A 21387-nucleotide genomic window follows, 5' to 3' on the forward strand; every position below is an offset into this window, starting at 1 on the left:
ATGTAGGCATACAGTAGATATCTCCAATCCTACAATAAAATGGAAGATTCATAAAATAAACAAGTTATTACAATTTATTTATATTGGGGATAATATGTGTGTGTGTGTGTGGGAGACAGACACAGAGAGAGAGTGTGTGTGTGCATGTTTTATGTTTCCTTGTCAGCCACCCATCTCTGCTTTGTCAGTCTTGATAGGCCCCATGTATGGACTTCTGGGTGAGGCTGTCGGGCAGTGGTGGAGAGCATGGCCGATCTGAAAGAGAGATGCACAAGTGACAGTAACTATACAGGTCAACAACATGTTTGTGTGCACATCTGTTGGTGTGAGTGAGTGAGCGTATGCAATATAATTATGAATGACCTGTATCCATCTGGGTTTTCCTCAGTGGTTTCTCCCTTCACGGCCAGTATAGTAGGAACGAACTGGTGCAGCCGGTAAATTAAATACCACAGCAGAGGACTGCTGTGACTGCATATGAACTGCTGGGGGTGGCAGATCTAAAAGAGCAAGGCCTAGATTCAATCAGATCAAGAGTTAACCGCCTGAAAGCCGACACCCGCATAGCTGAGGTGTAACTGCGTCGGAACTGTCAAATCGGTGAGCAGCTGCACCCATCCTACCTGTGTTACAAATTCAAAACGAGAAAGTTTAGGCTATACAGACATATTGATGCTCAAATTAAAAAATAATTCAATTAAATAATGATGATTTCTATCAGACTACTCAAGGTGTAGATTACATCTCACATTCCAGTGTTCAAACTTGTAAACAGGGCTGCATGAGTTTTCTGTTAATGCGACTCCGTGCAGCCAATGGCAATGTCCGCTTTAAGTATAATGCCAGGGAGCAGCTTGTGAATGACAGCTCTAACACAGTTCCACCTCAGACACCATCAAAACAACCGCTATGTGGATGTCAGCTAAAGTGGATGTGATTGAATAGAGCCCCAAGTGAGGGAGAGTATGCATGTGTGTATACATGTATGTGATAATCACCTGTCACAGCCGGTGTAGCAGGTGCAGGGGCTGATGAATGCAGCTGTGAGGACTGTGGTTGAGCTAATAGGGGTGTCAGATTTAAAAAAGAAAGGTAAACATTTTTTAAGTGAAAATAATTATACAACAAAACCGAGTGAGTGAGTGAGTGAGTGAGTATACGTGTGTGTGATAATTACCTGGACCACATCACATGGCTTCAGGTCTTCAAGCCTCTGGAAGTTCCAGCGTGCCACTCCAGACGGTGGAAACACGGTTACCTGTCACCCACGAGCAGGTTGGCAGATCTTAAAGCAGGTTGGCAGATGACAAAACCTTGACTATACACAAACCTAAATTAAAGTGTGTGTGTGTGGCAACCACGCAGCAGACTTGATTTTCCCTACTGCTCATTGTACTTCCCCTCGCAATCTGTGGTGTGTGTGATCTGTGTTATTGTGACTCAGACCTGAGTCAACCTGACCACATCCTCGTAGTAGGACATTCAGTGATTCTCTTTGGGGGGAAAAAAAACTGTGTACAGTAAAAAGGATATAAAATATTCAGATCTGGATTGACAAGTACGCCAAATCATGTGACGTTACAAAACCTCTAGGACTTAGTCTACACAAATGAACCCGCTGTTTGAACCTGTCTCTCTCTACCGGACCTACGGTTTGATCCCGTCGCTCTCTACCGGACCTACGGTTTGATCCTGTCTCTCTCTACCGGACCTACGGTTTGATCTTGTCTCTCTCTACCGGACCTACTGTTTGATCTTGTCTCTCTCTACCGGACCTACGGTTTGATCCTGTCTCTCTCTACCGGACCTACGGTTTGATCCTGTCTCTCTCTACCGGACCTACTGTTTGATCTTGTCTCTCTCTACCGGACCTACTATTTGATCCTGTCTCTCTCTACCGGACCTACGGTTTGATCCTGTCTCTCTCTACCGGACCTACGGTTTGATCCTGTCTCTCTCTACCGGACCTACGGTTTGATCCTGTCTTTCTCTACCGGACCTACGGTTTGATCCTGTCTCTCTCTACCGGACCTACTATTTGATCCTGTCTCTCTCTACCGGACCTACTGTTTGATCTTGTCTCTCTCTACCGGACCTACGGTTTGATCCTGTCTCTCTCTACCGGACCTACTATTTGATCCTGTCTCTCTCTACCGGACCTACTGTTTGATCTTGTCTCTCTCTACTCTCTATTTCAGTAGTGAAATGAGGTTTATTGGATTAACAGAAAATGTGCAATATGCATCAAAACAAAATTAGACAGGTGCATAAATGTGGGCACCCCAATAGAAAAATCACATCAATATTTAGTAGAGCCTCCTTTTGCTAAAATAACAGCCTCTAGACACTTCCCATAGCCTCTAATGAGTGTCTGGATTCTGGATGAAGGTATTTTGGACCATTTCTCCTTACAAAACATCTCCAGTTCAGTTAGGTTTGATGGTTTCCGAGCATGGACAGCCCGCTTCAAATCATCCCACAGATTCTCAATGATATTCAGGTCTGGGGACTGGGATGGCCATTCCAGAACATTGTACTCGTTCCTCTGCATAAATGCCCAGGTAGATTTTGAGCAGTGTTTTGGGTCGTTGTCTTGTTGAAATATCCAGCCCCGGCGTAACTTTGTGACTGATTGTTCAACATTATTCCCAAGAATCTGCTGATATTGAGTGGAATCCATGCAACCCTCAACTTTAACAAGATTCCCAGTACCAGCACTGGCCACACAGCCCCACAGCATGATGGAACCTCCACCAAATTTGACTGTGGGTAGCAAGTGTTTTTCTTGGAACGCTGTGTTATTTTGCCGCCATGCATAACATCCCTTGTTATGACCAAATAACTCAATCTTTGTTTCATCAGTCCACAGCACCTTATTCCAAAATGAAGCTGGCTTGTCCAAATGTGCGTTTGCATACCTCACGCGACTCTGTTTGTGTGCAGAAAATGCTTCTTCCGCATCACTCTCCCATACAGCTTCTCCTTGTGCAAAGTGCGCTGAATTGTTGAACGATGCAGGGCCTGCCACTTCTGGCCTTAACAAGAACTGTGCCTGTGGTCTTCCATTTCCTCACTATGTTCCTCACAGTGGACACTGACAGCTTTATTCTCTTCGATAGCTTTTTGTAGCCTTCCTCTAAACCATAATGTTGAACAATCTATGTTTTCAGGTCATTTGAGAGTTGTTTTGAGGCCCCCATGTTGACACTCTTCAGAGGAGAGTCAAAGAGAACAACAACTTGCAATTGGCCACCTTCAATACCTTTTCTCATGATTGGATGCACTTGTCTATGAAGTTCCAGGCTTAATGAGCTCACCAAACCAATTGTGTGTTCCAAATAATCTGTGCTAAGTAGTTACAGGTATTCAAATCAACAGAATGACAAGGGTGCCCACATTTTTGCATAGCCTATTTTTCACATCTGATTTAATTTCATACAACTTAATATTGCCCACACTAAAAATCTTTGTCTGGACAATACCCCAGTACTCAGCTTTTATTAGAAAATGAATGGCATGCCACTGTGATCATTTTCTGTGACGACAGAGTAAATTATTATGCAGTCTCAGAGGGGTGCCCAAACGTTTCCATATGACTGTATACAATACATTTCATTGATTGCTTGTATATGCTTCTATTCATTAACTCTACATCTAAATACGAACTTCATTTATCTTAAAATGTCCTCAATAGGATGTTGTACCTTAAGCCAACACTTTTTCCTGTTTTTCCTGCTGGGGACAGAGGGCTTCAAGTTTGGGAATGGATCGGGCCTAGAGAATTGGAAAATTAACAATTATTAGTGCGCACATTTATGAAATTCAATTTTGGGTTAGCGGTTTATCTCTTCTGATTGAGAATTGCTGATGATATACTGTATATGTCCATTTTCTTTTTTTCGAAATCTGCCACTGAACCATAGAATTCTATCCAGTGAGAGTGCACACAACCGTTATGTTATTTTTGACCTGGTAATATAAGCTATTTTTTTCAAGGGAGACCTGGCAAAGAGGGCAGCATTCTCAAGTAACAGGCGTATCCATAGCAGCAGTTATGGTATGGATAAAGACAATGTGACAACACCACAGCTGCATGAATGTGTGATCTCTATAATATTAGCTAATTTAACCATTTCCAGACCAAACGAATAACAGAACAGTAGGAAGATTACTGTTGTTGTACTGTAGCCTACTGTACCCCATCACATCAACCAACTAGTATCTAGTGACAAGGCTGCGTTGTTATCGTTTAGTAATGTTGTACTGTAGCCTACTGTATCACATAATCAACCAACTAGTATCTAGTGACAAGGCTACGTTGTTATCGTTTAGTAATGTTGTACTGTAGCCTACTGTATCACATAATCAACCAACTTGCCAACTAGTAATGACAAAGCTATAGTGTTGTCATTCAGTAATACTATAACAGTATTGTAGCCTGCTGTGCACCACATTAACCAGCTACTTTAATTATCTAGCTAACGTTAGCTACAAAGATGGAGGCATCCACATAGGAGATTAGCTGGTGTTGTTAGCATTAGCTAGCTAGCATGTTAGCTATCAAACTATGTTAAGCCATGCTTATATAGTAAGATAAGGCCAATCGGACTGAAACATTTAACAGGCTGAATGTAAATGTATGTGACTCACTAGCTAAAACTTTAGCTTGCTAGCTCAGTGACTGCTGCTGGGCGAATCAATATGCGCCTCTTCCTGTTTACAGTTCCCTATGCAAAATCAGACGGGCGCCACAAAACCAACCAGTGGCCAGACGTATATTACACCCGGGTTGTTTTAGAAACCCTGCCGCATCGCGCCAGCCACGCCAAAGGTTGCATGTTGAATCTAGCGATAGAAAGTTGTTTTTGAGATTTTTGTTTTAAGACTATCCCAAACCTTAACCATTCGGAGTTAATGCCTGAACAGAACCTTAAACACTTAGAAATTTAACATTTGGAACAATTTAGAAAATTGATGTTCGACAAACATGGCTGAGCGTCTAATTCTGACAGCTGGAAGCACACGCGTGCACGCACACACACACACACACACACACACACACACACACACACATACACACACATACACACACGCGCAGACATCTATTACCTATTATCGTAAATAATTTGCGGTGAGGGTGTTTAATTTGTATCTCAAATGATTTTACCTGGTCTCCAAATCAATCCTTCACTCCCTCCCTCTTCTCAGGTGAATGAGTTTACAAGGAGCCTGAGCACAGTTATTTTGAATTAAAGTTTTTGCTCTAGCAATATTACCACCCACATACCCCAGTTTCTCCCTCCCTCCCTCTCTCTTTCTCGCCTCTCTTCCCTCCCCCTCTTTCACCCCCCCCCCTTCTCACTCTTTGTTGTTTGTCATTATGCCAAAGACATCTTGTCATTTGCTGCTTCATACCTCAACACCTCCAATTAATCTAACTCCTATGAGTCACACACAAACACAGACACACTTAATCAAGCTCGTTTGTCACCGCAGTACGGATGTAATGAACTGACTGACAGACTGAACGTATGGGGTTTAACACAGAGGTGAACACAACCTTGTCAAGGACCCTTACACTAACATTTGTAACTAAAGTGTTTTGAAGACTTGACTGGGTGCATGTGTGTTGCATCATGGCATGTCAGTACCACGGTAATATCACGGTACCAAAACGGCATGATACTTATGATACCAACATTAGAATACTGTACAGTCGTGGCCAAAAGTTGAGAATGACACAAATATACATTTTCACAAAGTCTGCTGCCTCAGTTTGTATGATGGCAATTTGCATATACTCCAGAATGTTATAAAGAGTGATCAGATGCAATTAATTGCAAAGTCCCTCTTTGCCATGCAAATTAACTGAATCCCTAAAAAACATTTCCACTGCATTTCAGCCCTGCCACAAAATGACCAGATGACATCATGTCAGTGATTCTCTTGTTAACACAGGTGTGAGTGTTAACGAGGACAAGGCTGGAGATCACTCTGTCATGCTGATTGAGTTTGAATAACAGACTGGAAGCTTCAAAAGGAGGGTGGTGCTTGGAATCATTGTTCTTCCTCTGTCAACCATGGTTACCTGCAAGGAAACACGTGCCGTCATCATTGCTTTGCACAAAAAGGGCTTCACAGGCAAGGATATTGCTGCCAGTAAGATTGCACCTAAATCAACCATTTATCGGATCATCAAGAACTTCAAAGGAGAGCGGTTCAATTGTTGTGAAGAAGGCTTCAGGGCGCCCAAGAAAGTCCAGCAAGCACGAGGACCGTCTCCTAAAGTTGATTCAGCTGCGGTATCGGGGCACCACCAGTACAGAGCTTGCTCAGGAATGGCTGCAGGCAGGTGTGAGTGCATCTGCACGCACAGTGAGGCGAAGACTTTTGGAGGATGCCTGGTGTCAAGAAGGGCAGCAAAGAAGCCACTTGCAAAAGGTACAGGGATTGGACTGCTGAGGACTGGGGTAAAGTAATTTTCTCTGATGAATCCCCTTTCCGATTGTTTGGGGCATCCGGAAAAAAGCTTGTCCGGAGAAGAAAAGTTGATCGCTACCATCAGTCCTGTGTCATGCCAACAGTAAAGCATCCTGAGACCATTCATGTGTGGGGTTGCTTCTCAGCCAAGGGATTGGGCTCACTCACAATTTTGCCTAAGAACACAGCCATGAATAAAGAATGGTACCAACACATCCTCTGAAAGCAACTTCTCCCAACCATCCAGGAACAGTTTGGTGATGAACAATGCCTTTTCCAGCATGATGGAGCATCTTGCCATAAGGCAAAAGTGATAACTAAGTGGCTCGGGGAACAAAACATTGAAATTTTGGGTCCATGGCAAGGAAACTCCCCAGACCTTTTTCCCATTGAGAACTTGTGGTCAATCCTCAAGAGGTGTGTGGACAAACAAAAACCCACATTCTGACAAACTCCAAGCGTTGATTATGCAAGAATGGGCTAACATCAGTCAGGATGTGGCCCAGAAGTTAATTGACAGCATGCCAGGGTGGATTGCAGAGGTCTTGAAAAGCAAATAGACTTTTGCATCAACTTCAGGTAATTGTCAAAAGCCTTTGACACTTATGAAATGCTTGTAATTATACTTCAGTATTCCCATAGTAACATCTGACAAAAATATCTAAAGACACTGAAGCAGCAGACTTTGTGAAAAATAATATTTGTGTCATTCTCAAAACTTTTGACCACGACTGTAGTACCGTTTCATATGATACTACAGAATTTTTCAGCCCGACCAATCTAAAGAACCTGTTATAAAATATTTTAAAGTCAGTTGTGTTTACAAATTCACTCGAATTTAAGCAACAGCCACTAGTCTCTTGTATGCCCTGGTCCAATACTATTCACTTTCATGCGCATTTCATGTGTCATCCGTAATCAGCCAGCCGCTTCCCCGACCAGCCCGCCCCTGACTCACGTGCTTTTCTCTGTCCGCTCTTTACGCGCTTCTATTTCTCCATCAGTTTATAAAATATATATTTTAGCCGTGATGGCGAGCGGAGATGCAGACCCAGCCCCTGCTAAGTTTTCTGTTGTTAGATTTGTACATTTGTACATTTGTTACATTGAAGTAGCGAGCAATATTGACAGCCTACATTGTATCATTGCATTGCCTGTTATAACCAAGAGCACAGACAAGTCTGAACGAACTTTGAAAGTTCACTGTTATGCAGCTTCTGGATGTCAGAGGTAAAATGGAGCACCGCTTGGCGACAGGCATGCTTGCAGATTTACAGCAAAGAAAACGTGTCGTCTCTAAAACGGGTAAAAACATATGACCCATTTTACCGGAGATTACTTTTTTTCTTTCTATCGGGACTCGCGCGCATTATATATTATTTCACAAATGTCACGGCCGTTTTAAACTAATCCGGGTCGCAAATGATTGGTTTGATAACAATAACAAACATTGTTCAGTCATGTTACCTAGCTAGCAAACAACCTAGTAACTTAACAGTAGGTTTAGGCACATCTGATTGGCTCAGGAATGAAAGAAAAGGGTCTGCTACTCATGAGTTGTGATTCATATAGGTAGGATTCATATAGGTAGGATTCATATAGGTCGGATTCATATAGGTAGGATTCATAAAGGTCGGATTCGGATAGGTAGGATTCATATAGGTAGGATTCATATAGGCCGGATTCATATAGGTAGGATTCATATAGGTAGGATTCATATAGGTAGGATTCATATAGGTAGGATTCACATAGGTAGGATTCATATAGGTCGGATTCATATAGGTAGGATTAAATATAGGTAGGATTCGTATAGGTAGGATTAAATATAGGTAGGATTAAATATAGGTAGGATTCGTATAGGTAGGATTAAATATAGGTAGGATTCGTATAGGTAGGATTCATATAGGCCTAATGGAAGCCTGAACCATTTCAAAAATCTATGTATTTCTGGTGCGTCTTAAATTCTGTTTGGTGCCTAACGTTTTAAAAGTTGGGAGTAGTGTGTTTGTGGGAGAGAGAGTGGTGTGTGTTTATGAGAGTGAGGGAGACGGAGTGTGTGTCTCTGTTAACTGAAGAGTTAACAAGGTTTAATGCAGTGTTTTCCCCTTACTGTGACACATTGACATTCAGATCATTATGCATGTATATTCCTTCCATCCATTCCTTCAGCCAAGTTACATTTGCAAATGTGAGCAAATCAGCCATTCTATGCAGTATTCTATTAAACACTGAACAGTGTGAAGCTAAATTCAATGTGTTGTACTGAGTAGAAGTGTGATTTTCAGTGCCAGGTTTTTGGAGAATGTTTTAGAAAACAGGAACAAGCGCCCGGGGGACGGCACGATACTACTTGGTATCGTGATACTTGGCCTGGTATTGTATGTAAAATGTTAGTGTCGTGAAAACACTAGTATGTGCGTATAGTTACCGGCCGTAGCAGGTAGGCCAGACTGCATCCCTGTAGAAACACCAGAGGTAGGTTGTGTCATGTTGAGGGCGTGGTACAGTCTCTACTGAAGCCATGGTCTGGTCATCAAACCTTCCTGTCAGCCAGACCACCCAGGGTCACTATAGTATCCACTTGGAGAGAGAGACCGAGAGAGAGAATAGTTATCATCTGAAGGTCTTACCCTGGAGCATTGGTGTCTTCTTTGGACCATGGGAAAGAGTCCCCCATACTGACCCCCCAACACTACCTCCAGCAGCATTTGTTCTCCAACTCGACTTAACACCACTTTTGAAGTCTGAAAATATCCTACAAACTGTGATTGCCATTTTAAGTCAGGAAAGAGAAAAGTGTAGTCTTTAGATGGAAAGGTTGACATATTTTTATCTCTTCAAACATCTGGAGAGCCATCGAAATAACTATAATTTACCCAAACCCCTCCCTCTCTCTCTCCCCCTCTCTGACCTCACACTTCTTCTATCTGTCCACCTGCTCTCCCTTATTCCCTACCTCTATTTGTCCAGTCTCTCTTGGGTAAATACATACTTTTTTGACAGCATCCCATCTGATTTAAACAAAACTTTCCATACATGTTTGCCTCACAAGTCCTCAACTGGCAGCTTTATTAAATAGTACCTGCAAAACACCAGTCTCAACGTCAACAGTGAAGAGGCGACTCCGGGATGCTGGCCTTATCAGACTGGCCAATAAAAAGAAAAGATTAAGATGGGCAAAAGCACACAGACACTGGACAGAGGAACTCTGCTTAGAAGACCAGCATCCCGGAGTCGCCTCTACACTGTTGACGTTGAGACTGGTGTTTTGCGGGTACTATTTAATCAAGCTGCCAGTTGAGGACTTATGAGGCGTCTGTTTCTCAAACTATACTCTCTAATGTACTTGTCCTCTTGCGCAGTTGTGCACCGGGACCTCCCACTCCTCTTTCTATTCTGGTTAGAACCAGTTAGTGCTGTTCTGTGAAGGGAGTAGTACACAGCGTTGTACGAGATCTTCAGTTTCTTGGCAATTTCTCGCGTGGAATATCAAATCAAATCAAATTTTATTTGTCACATACACATGGTTAGCAGATGTTAATGCGAGTGTAGCGAAATGCTTGTGCTTCTAGTTCCGACAATGCAGTAATAACCAACAAGTAATCTAACTAACAATTCCAAAACTACTGTCTTGTACACAGTGTAAGGGGATAAAGAATATGTACATAAGGATATATGAATGAGTGATGGTACAGAGCAGCATAGGCAAGATACAGTAGATGGTATCGAGTACAGTATATACATATGAGATGAGTATGTAATATATATAATAGCCTTCATTTCTCAGAACAAAAATAAACTGACGAGTTTCAGAAGAAAGTTCTTTGTTTCTGGCCATTTTGAGCCTGTAATCGAACCCACAAATGCTGATGCTCCAGATACTCAACTAGTCTAAAGAAGGTCAGTTTAATTGCTTCTTTAAAATCAGCACAACAGTTTTTAGCTGTGCTAAAATAATTGCAAAAGGGTTTTCTAATGATCAATTAGCCTTTTAAAATGATAAACTTGGATTAGCAAACACAACGTGCCATTGGAACACAGGAGTGATGGTTGCTGATAATGGACCTCTGCACGCCTATGTAGATATTCCATTAAAAATCAGCCGTTTCCAGCTACAATAGTCATTTACAAAATTAACAATGTCTACACTGTATTTCTGATCAATTTTATGCTATTTTAATGGACAAAATAAATAGCTTTTCTTTCAAAAACAAGGACATTTCTAAGTGACCCCAAACTTTTGAACGGTAGTGTATATTTTTTCCACATTCACATACATTGTAGCTTAGACCCTATTACACATCTGAAGTTTTTGTGTTGTGCCCACAATTGGTTGATACACAACATGCTCTTGGTGTGTGTCATTTGAATCACATAAATATAATGAATAGAAGGGGCCTATCCCTTCAGACCACTGTAATTTAGCAGGTACACCATTGAAATGTTATGTTCTAATTACTACCACAAATACGGCCACCCACCGTCGAATGTCAACTTAAATGGTTCTATTATCTATATTTCCTATGGAGGTTTGACTTTATAATAAATCCAAAAATACCATTAAAGTCAACATTCTCTGATGTCTGGACAGCCAACCATTTTTCTGATACCATTTGAAAGTAGCAATTTAAATGCTATTCCCATTTTAGTACATTTATCAGCCAAAACATGACACCCATCCTGTAGGCCTGATCACCAACAACGACGAGACAGCATATAGGGAGGAGGTCAGAGACCTGGCCGTGTGGTGCCAAGACAAATCAAATCAAAGTTTATTTGTCATGTGCGCCCAATACAACAGGTGTAGGTAGACCTTACATTGAAATGCTTACTTACAGGCTCTAACCAATAGTGCAAAAAAGGTATTAGGTGAACAATAGGTAGGTAAAGAAATAAAACAGTAAAAAGACAGGCTATATACAGTAGCGAGGCTATAAAAGTAGCGAGGCTACATACAGTAGCTAGGCTATAAAAGTAGTGAGGCTACATACAGTATCTAGGCTACATACAGTAGCTAGGCTATAAAAGTAGCGAGGCTACATACAGTAGCTAGGCTATAAAAGTAGCTAGGCTATAAAAGTAGCGAGGCTACATACAGTAGCTAGGCTATTTCCAGTAGCTAGGCTATAAAAGTAGCGAGGCTATTTCCAGTAGCTAGGGTATAAAAGTAGCGAGGCTACATACAGTAGCTAGGCTATAAAAGTAGCGAGGCTACATACAGTAGCTAGGCTATAAAAGTAGGGAGGCTACATACAGTAGCTAGGCTATAAAAGTAGCGAGGCTACATTCAGTAGCTAGGCTATAAAAGTAGCGAGGCTACATTCAGTAGCTAGGCTATAAAAGTAGCGAGGCTACATTCAGTAGCGAGGCTATATACAGTAGCGAGACTATGTACAGTAGCGAGGCTATATACAGTAGCGAGGCTATATACAGTAGAGAGGCTATATACAGTAGAGAGGCTATATACAGTAGAGAGGCTATAAAAGTAGCGAGGCTATAAAAGTAGCGAGGCTATAAAAGTAGCGAGGCACCACTTAGTCAGGCTGATTGAGGTAGTATGTACATGCATATATGATGAACTGAGACAACAACCTCTCCCTCAATGTGATCAAGACAAAGGAGATGATTGTGGACTACAGGAAAAGGAGGACCGAGCACGCCCCCATTCTCATCAATGGGGCTGTAGTGGAGCAGGTTGAGAGCTTCAAGTTCCTAGGTGTCCACATCACCAACAAACTAACATGGTCCAAGCACACCAAGACAGTTGTGAAGAGGGCATGACAAAACCTATTCCCCCTCAGGGGACTGAAAAGATTTGGCATGGGTTCTCAGATCCTCAAAAGGTTCTACAGCTGCACCATCAAGAGTATACTGACTGGTTGCATCACTGCCTGGTATGGCAACTGCTCGGCCTCTGACCGCAAGGCACTACAGAGGGTAGTGCCATCCAGGACCTCTATACCAGGTGGTGTCAGAGGAAGGACGTACAAATTGTCAAAGACTCCAGACACCCCAGTCATAGACTGTTCTCTCTGTTACCGCACGGCAAGCGGTCCCGGAGCACCAAGTCAAGGTCCAAGAGACTTCTGTTGGGGAATAATCAGAATTGGTTGGTAACATAGGTAAGATGTTTTATATTCATCATATGTTTGTAAGTTACTTCTCATCAGAATGTGTTTGTATAATACTGTGGCGGGGTTGCAGTATCTGTTGTCAAGACTAAGTTGTTTGGGCCGGAGAGAGGGGAGAGGTCAAGCGTGTATCTCTTGGCTCCACAATGTCTGTGTGCCAGTCAGTGTGTCTCTGTGATCTTGTCAAGATAGGATGGATTTGATATATGTCTGTTGATATGGAGGATTGGTTTATGTTTCTGAGTTTGAGTAAAGAACATGTTTTAGGAGACAAAGCTGAACGATGAATTATGCCGATGCTGTCTTATCCTGTGTGTGTCTTTGCTATAAAGGAACTAAGTTGAAATGTGGAAGGGGCTCTCAGAGAATTAATTGATAGACACTGAATTGATCTGAGAGTCACAGGGTTGTGATAGAGCTCATATAATTAAAGATGGACTTTGATAACTAATCCTGACTTGTGTGTGGTTTGCTCTCATGATTTGGTAAATAGAGGAAATTTCCACGACACTTCTAAACAGCTTCTACCCACAAGCCATAAGACTCCTGAACATCTAATCGAATGGCTACTCAGACTATTTGCATTTCCTCCTTCCCCTCTTTTACACTGCTGCTATTCTCTGTTATCTTCTATGCATAGTCACTTTAATAACTGTATATATTACCTCGACTCTGTATCGGTACCCCCTGTCTATAGCCTCGCTATTGTTATTTTGCTCTTAATTACTTGTTACTTTATTTATTTATTTTATTTTTAGGTATTTTTCTTAAAGCTGCATTGTTGGTTAATAAGGGCTTGTTCGTTATTCGTTTCGCTGTAAGGTTGTATTCGGCACATGTTACAAATAACATTTGATTGATTTTGTTGTGTCTCAACCAATGGAGGTCACAACACAGAAACCTCAGATTATGTAAAATAGAGTCTAAGCTACATCTGTGAATAGGGAAAAATATGTTCACACGTTTTTAGATAATTGACATTAAATGTACCAAAAATGACTACGTTTTTTAGAAATTATAAAATAGTTTGACAACCCTGTTTGTAAGATTTTAAATGATGTCAATCTCAACCTTTTATCTTTTTAAGCGATGAAGGGTGGGGTTAAATGGGTTAACTTTCAGCACCTTTATCTCTTTAATGTTCTGGCACTCAGTTCCCAAAAAGTCACATTCTGAGCATTTCTACAATGGGCAAATATGTATGGAAGGTAAGTGATTAAATTCAAATGGATTTACCCTCTCTTCAATATAGCTCTCCCGCTCTGCCTCTCGCCATCCCCTCTCTTTCATTAGCTCTTCTCCCTGAGAGTGTTCTGAAGGACACAATGCAGCAGAGAGAATCCAATGTGTGCAACCGTTTTACATATATTTTATATACACACATATGCTGTTCTAGCTCATGTTCTCTACGGAACTGTAAACCATAGGGGAGCAGGTAGCCTGGCGGTTAAGAGCTTTTGGGCCCGAGCCGATTAGGTGAAAAATCTGTCGATGTGCCCTTGAGCAAGGCACTTAACCCTTATTGCTCTTGTAAGTGGCTCTGGATAAGAGTGTCTGTTAAATGATTCATATGTAAAAATGTAAATGAGCACAAACACTACCATACTGGCTGACACTCCACGGCACCTTGACCCTGGTTACGGTATGATAATGACAGAGACAGGGATCGTCTTTATTTACATCTTTCATCTATGCCTTTGGCCACAAATAAACACATTTAGAACTGACTATTGAGGTAAAAATCCACATCTGTCAAACAACCACACACAACAGAGGACAGCTTTAGAAAAACACTTTTCTCTTATAAGGATGCTTGCACACCAAACTGCTTCAAAAATAATTGATCTGAATGACAGTGTTCTGTAAACAAGCGTTGCCAAGCTACAGTCCTTGGAGACAGAGAAAGATTATAAAACAGAAAGAAAGTATTATGTTAAATCTTTGTTGCAACTTCAGCGCCTTTAACCACAGCCTAGAATAAGACAAACAAACAGGTAACAGCACAGACAGACACAAATGGAAACAGGACAAACCAGTGGCCTATATCATACAACTTATGTAACCTCCAAAGAAGTACTAGCCTGATCCTAGATCTGCATGTGCTTTAGCCAACCACTCTGACTGCTGTTGTCATGGTTGATGTACAGGTCTGGGACCAGGCTACTGAAGTACATTACGTAGCACTACCTACTTTAGCTCCTACAAATCTACAGACAGCGCTCACTATTGAGCGCTCACTGTCTCTCACTATTGAGTTATTATACAAATAAATCAGGGGTGCAATTTTCACTGGGGATGGGGGGGACATGATTTGCATATTTCAGTCTTATCAATCACTTAAACATATTTCATAATGATCTCTTACCTTGATGACTGTGGGCTAAATACAGACGGCTAGAAGGGTCATGGGTCATATTATATTGTGTAGAAATGCAGGAAATTAGCTAAAGATTGGGAGGACCTCCAGACCACCTGTCAAGTTATGCCCACCCCCACACTTTAAACAAAGTTGCGCCCCTGCAAATAATAATGTTCTGTCTGATATTCTGGCATTGAGAATGTTATGTGATAATTTAATAATGTGACAATGTGATGATGTGACAATGTAATGGTATGACAATGTAATGTTATGGCAATGTAATGGTAGGACAATGTAATGGTAGGACAATGTAATGACGTGCCAATGTGATGTTATAATGTGATAATGTTATAATGTGATAATGTTATAGTGCGATGATGTTATAGTGTGATAATGTTATAATGTTATGCGATAATGTTATAGTGTGATAATGTTATAGTTGATAATGTTATAGTCTTAATGGTTGTACAGTCGTCTCAAATAAAACTGAAGGACCTCGGCGTTACTCTGGACCCTGATCTCTCTTTTGAAGACATATCAAGACTGTTTCAAGGACAGCTTTTTTCCATCTACGTAACATTGCAAAAATCAAACTTTCTGTCCAAAAATGATGCAGAAAAATGTATCCATGCTTTTGTCACTTCTAGGTTAGACTACTGCAATGTTCTACTTTCCGGCTACCCGGATAAAAGACAAAATAAACTTCAGTTAGTGCTAAACACGGCTGCTAGAATCCTGACTAGAACAAAAACATTTGATCATATTACTCCAGTGCTAGCCTCCCTACACTGGCTTCCTGTTAAGGCAAGGGCTGATTTTACTGCTAACCTACAAAGCATTACATGGGCTTGCTCCTACCTATCTTTCCGATTTGGTCCTGCCGTACATACCTACACGTACGCTACGGTCACAAGACGCAGGCCTCCTAATTGTCCCTAGAATGTCTAAGCAAACAGCTGGAAGCAGGGCTTTCTCCTATAGAGCTCCATTTTTATGGAATGGTCTGCCCACCCATGTGAGAGACGCAAACTCGGTCTCAACCTTTAAGTCTTTACTGAAGACTCATCTCTTCAGTGGGTCATATGATTGAGTGTAGTCTGGCCCAGGAGTGTGAAGGGCTCTTTCATACCGTCCCTAGGAGGGGTGCGTCACTTGAGTGGGTTGAGTCACTGATGTGATCTTCCTGTCTGGGTTGGCGCCCCCCCTTGTGTTGTGCCGTGGCGGAGATCTTTGTGGGCTATACTCGGCCTTGTCTCAGGATGGTAAGTTGGTGGTTGAAGATATCCCTCTAGTGGTGTGGGGTCTGTGCTTTGGCAAAGTGGGTGTGGTTATATCCTTCCTGTTTGGTCCTGTCCGCGGGTGTCATCGGATGGGGCCAGTGTCTCCTGACCCCTCCTGTCTCAGCCTCCAGTATTTATGCTGCAGTAGTTTGTGTCGGGGGCTAGGGTCAGTGTGTTATATCTGGAGTACTTCTCCTGTCCTATCTGGTGTCCTGTGTGAATTTAAGTATGCTCTTTCTAATTCTCTCTTTTTCTCTTTCTTTCTTTCTTTCTTTCTTTCTAATTCTCTCTTTCTTTCTCTCTCTTGGAGGACCTGAGCCCTAGGACCATGCCTCAGGACTACCTGACATGATGACTCCTTGCTGTCCCCAGTCCACCTGGCCGTGCTGCTGCTCCAGTTTCAACTGTTCTGCCTGTGATTATTATTATTTGACCATGCTGGTCATTTATGAACATTTGAACATCTTGGCCATGTTCTGTTATAATCTCCACCCGGCACAGCCAGAAGAGGACTGGCCACCCCACATAGCCTGGTTCCTCTCTAGGTTTCTTCCTAGGTTTTGGCCTTTCTAGGGAGTTTTTCCTAGCCACCGTGCTTCTACACCTGCATTGCTTGCTGTTTGGGGTTTTAGGCTGGGTTTCTGTACAGCACTTTGAGATATCAGCTGATGTACAAAGGGCTAAATAAATACATTAGATTTGATTTAGTGTGATAATGTTATAGTGTGATAATGTTATAGTTTGATAATGTTATAGTGTGATAATGTTATATTGTGATAATATGATGTAATAATTTCGTGATGACTGCCAGAGGGATGAATCTAATGACGATCATTAGTCTTAATTCCCATAAATCTGTCTGTCTGGAAACCTGCCAGATATGAACTGTTACAGTACATTGTGGTTACTCACTATACTGTCATCGTTGTCAAGCTCAGGCTTTAAACACTGCTACAGATGATTTGTATACCTTCAGCACAGAGAGGTTAGATAATACTCAAGAGAAGAACAAACAGAAGGTTAAAAGGGATGTTTTGGCAGAAAGCTCAGAGTTCGAGGATAGATGGACTGATTCTGTCTCAGTGATTAACTAGACAGACTGTTTGAGGACACTGGTTCGCTGGCTGAGTGACAGTTCATCAGGGACCCCTGTCTCTGTGTGTGTGTGTGCGTCTCTCAACTGTCAGAGAGGAAGTGTGTTTGTCCGAGTGTTATTCTCCCCAAATCCCTCACTGCACACATGGACCTTTCACTCTTAACCACCATCACACAGAAACAGAAAGGTGTAAATAACCTGACAGAGGAAGGAGAGGGGGAGGACATGGGAGGGAGAAGAGGAGGATTACCCGAAGCGGTTGTCTTTTGATCTCCTCCACCATGATGGCCAGACATTTAGTGAAGTCAGTCAGCTCCTGATCTGCTGTCTCTATCAACCGACACTTCTAGAAAGAGGAGGGGGGGGGGAGTGAGACGGACAGACAAACAGAGAGAGATAAACAGAGAGATACAGAGGCAGGCAAAAATAGCAAAACTCCCTATTTATTCTGTGAATAATGTGCGTCTCTGAGCGCTCTCAAACACACTATGTTCCAGTGAATGCCCTTAAAAATGTAGTTCATTCCAGGTGAGGTAGGCTCCATCTTATGCCCCCTTCACCCCCTGAAGAACACCGCTTTCCCTCCCTACTCTCTCTTTCATTTATGTAGAGTTATGCACATCTCCTGAAACACCTCAAAGCCCCTAGATCTGTTACACAATTCTCAAAGATTAACATTACCATAGCTTGTGATTCTCTCTGAGTAACATTAGAATAAATTCAACCGTATTCTCTCTAGCATCACCATAACATTATGCAGGCAGATCCTGGAAGGCCATGTGTTTTTGTTGTTAGTTTCTCTACTTAGTGATTGTCCAGGTGTAAATCTGTCTCTGATTAGAAGGAAAGGTTGACTGTGGGTCTTATCACCATAATGCAGAGAATAACGGCGGATCATTGTTAAACTGGTTCATTCTCCTGGAGGACAGAGAACACTGTTATTAACTGTTTCATTCTCCTGGAGGACAGAGAACACTGTTATTAACTGGTTCATTCTCCTGGAGGACAGAACACTGTTATTAACTGGTTCATTCTCCTGGAGGACAGAGAACATTGTTATTAACTGGTTAATTCTCCTGGAGGACAGAACACTGTTATTAACTGGTTCATTCTCCTGGAGGACAGAAAACATTGTTATTAACTGGTTCATTCTCCTGGAGGACAGAACACTGTTATTAACTGGTTCATTCTCCTGGAGGACAGAGAACATTGTTATTAACTGGTTCATTCTCCTGGAGGACAGAGAACACTGTTATTAACTGGTTCATTCTCCTGGAGGACAGAGAACACTGTGGTTCATTCTCCTGGAGGACAGAGAACACTGTTATTAACTGGTTCATTCTCCTGGAGGACAGAGAACACTGTGGTTCATTCTCCTGGAGGACAGAGAACACTGTTATTAACTGGTTCATTCTCCTGGAGGACAGAGAACACTGCTATTAACTGGTTCATTCTCCTGGAGGACAGAGAACACTGTGGTTCATTTTCCTGGAGGACAGAGAACACTGTGGTTCATTCTCCTGGAGGACAGAGAACACTGCTATTAACTGGTTCATTCTCCTGAAGGACAGAGAACACTGTTATTAACTGGTTCATTCTCCTGGAGGACAGAGAACACTGTGGTTCATTCTCCTGGAGGACAGAGAACACTGTGGTTCATTCTCCTGGAGGACAGAGAACACTGTGGTTCATTCTCCTGGAGGACAGAGAACACTGTGGTTCATTCTCCTGGAGGACAGAGAACACTGTTATTAACTGGTTCATTATCCTGGAGGACAGAGAACACTGTTATTAACTGGTTCATTCTCCTGGAGGACAGAGAACACTGTGGTTCATTCTCCTGGAGGACAGAGAACACTGTGGTTCATTCTCCTGGAGGACAGAGAACACTGTGGTTCATTCTCCTGGAGGACAGAGAACACTGCTATTAACTGGTTCATTCTCCTGAAGGACAGAGAACACTGTTATTAACTGGTTCATTCTCCTGGAGGACAGAGAACACTGGTTCATTCTCCTGGAGGACAGAGAACACTGTTATTAACTGGTTCATTCTCCTGGAGGACAGAGAACACTGTGGTTCATTCTCCTGGAGGACAGAGAACACTGTTATTAACTGGTTCATTCTCCTGGAGGACAGAGAACACTGCTATTAACTGGTTCATTCTCCTGGAGGACAGAGAACACTGTGGTTCATTCTCCTGGAGGACAGAGAACACTGTGGTTCATTCTCCTGGAGGACAGAGAACACTGCTATTAACTGGTTCATTCTCCTGAAGGACAGAGAACACTGTTATTAACTGGTTCATTCTCCTGGAGGACAGAGAACACTGTGGTTCATTCTCCTGGAGGACAGAGAACACTGTGGTTCATTCTCCTGGAGGACAGAGAACACTGTGGTTCATTCTCCTGGAGGACAGAGAACACTGTGGTTCATTCTCCTGGAGGACAGAGAACACTGTTATTAACTGGTTCATTCTCCTGGAGGACAGAGAACACTGTTATTAACTGGTTCATTCTCCTGGAGGACAGAGAACACTGTGGTTCATTCTCCTGGAGGACAGAGAACACTGTGGTTCATTCTCCTGGAGGACAGAGAACACTGTGGTTCATTCTCCTGGAGGACAGAGAACACTGCTATTAACTGGTTCATTCTCCTGAAGGACAGAGAACACTGTTATTAACTGGTTCATTCTCCTGGAGGACAGAGAACACTGTGGTTCATTCTCCTGGAGGACAGAGAACACTGTGGTTCATTCTCCTGGAGGACAGAGAACACTGTGGTTCATTCTCCTGGAGGACAGAGAACACTGTGGTTCATTCTCCTGGAGAACAGAGAACACTGTTATTAACTGGTTCATTCTCCTGGAGGACAGAGAACACTGTTATTGACTGGTTCATTCTCCTGGAGGACAGAGAACACTGTGGTTCATTCTCCTGGAGGACAGAGAACACTGTGGTTCATTCTCCTGGAGGACAGAGAACACTGTGGTTCATTCTCCTGGAGGACAGAGAACACTGTTATTAACTGGTTCATTCTCCTGGAGGACAGAGAACACTGTGGTTCATTCTCCTGGAGGACAGAGAACACTGTTATTAACTGGTTCATTCTCCTGGACGACCTAGATAAGATGAATCTAAGAGTATTTGCCTGTTGTGTGCAAAATCTTTTATATTTTATTTACCATTGCTCCTAAACATAATGCAACTGTTACAATATATATTAAAACATTTCACCCAACAATATATGCGGTTCCCCAATTGCCACTTTTAAATGGTATTCAAGTTTATGGAATTTGAAGCATACTGTTTGCAAACATCACAACTTACTAATGCTATACATATTGAACAGGAGGCTTTCAGAAGTCTGTTTTTGTGTCGCAAGAAAAGACTTCAAAGGAGCGACAGAAGCATTCTCTAAACACCTTGTTTAATAGAACTAATGCATTCAGCAGAGCGGGAGAGAGATTCTGTTTTGAGCAAGCGCACGTGTCACGAGAGGGGTGTGTACTGGCAAACACATTGCAATAAAGAATGTAAAGATAAGGAATAAAGAACAGCTTGAACAACTTCAAAAGATGCCCCCCCAACAAACAGCTGTGTTTGTGTAGAAGTGGAACAGCAGCCTGCATTCCCAGTAGTACTCCAAGAGGACGGTTGGTTTAGAGAAGGTCAATACTATATCAGTACACACCTAATGTCCAGTCTTAGCTTTAGGATACATTTCATTTCCTTTGATTAATAATAGTAATGGTCACCGATATGGACATTCTACAGCAATATTGGTTGTATTTTTTTGATACGATATCGATAAATATTGAAATAAAACTCCCGCACTACTATTTCAATGTTCACGTTGCTCTTTACCCCCACAGCTCTGTGGAGTCCACAACTGTTTGGCTGATTGGCTAAAGGGCCAGTTGTGAATGTTCTGGAAGCCAACCAGTCTGAACTCAACAGGAAGCCCATATACCTCTGATGGGCCATCAGAGGGCCAATTATGTATGCTGACTAGCCTGTACGGAGGGTTTTGTGGAACAGTCA

General features: G+C 42.2%; 1 long non-coding RNA gene across 1 annotated transcript; it reads right to left on the reverse strand.

Annotated features, from left to right (window-relative positions):
* Nucleotides 1-763: 763 nt before the first annotated feature.
* Nucleotides 764-4734, reverse strand: LOC110489587 (uncharacterized). The gene is made up of 4 exons (XR_016486496.1): nucleotides 4651-4734; nucleotides 3705-3774; nucleotides 1178-1258; nucleotides 764-1061 (listed from the first exon to the last, which is right to left on the reverse strand). It is a non-coding gene; the product is annotated as an uncharacterized LOC110489587 (long non-coding RNA).
* Nucleotides 4735-21387: the final 16653 nt, after the last annotated feature.

Source organism: Oncorhynchus mykiss, chromosome 15 (genome assembly GCF_057628025.1).
Source record: "Oncorhynchus mykiss isolate SJ-2025 chromosome 15, ASM5762802v1, whole genome shotgun sequence".
NCBI classification, from domain to species: Eukaryota; Metazoa; Chordata; class Actinopteri; order Salmoniformes; family Salmonidae; genus Oncorhynchus; species Oncorhynchus mykiss.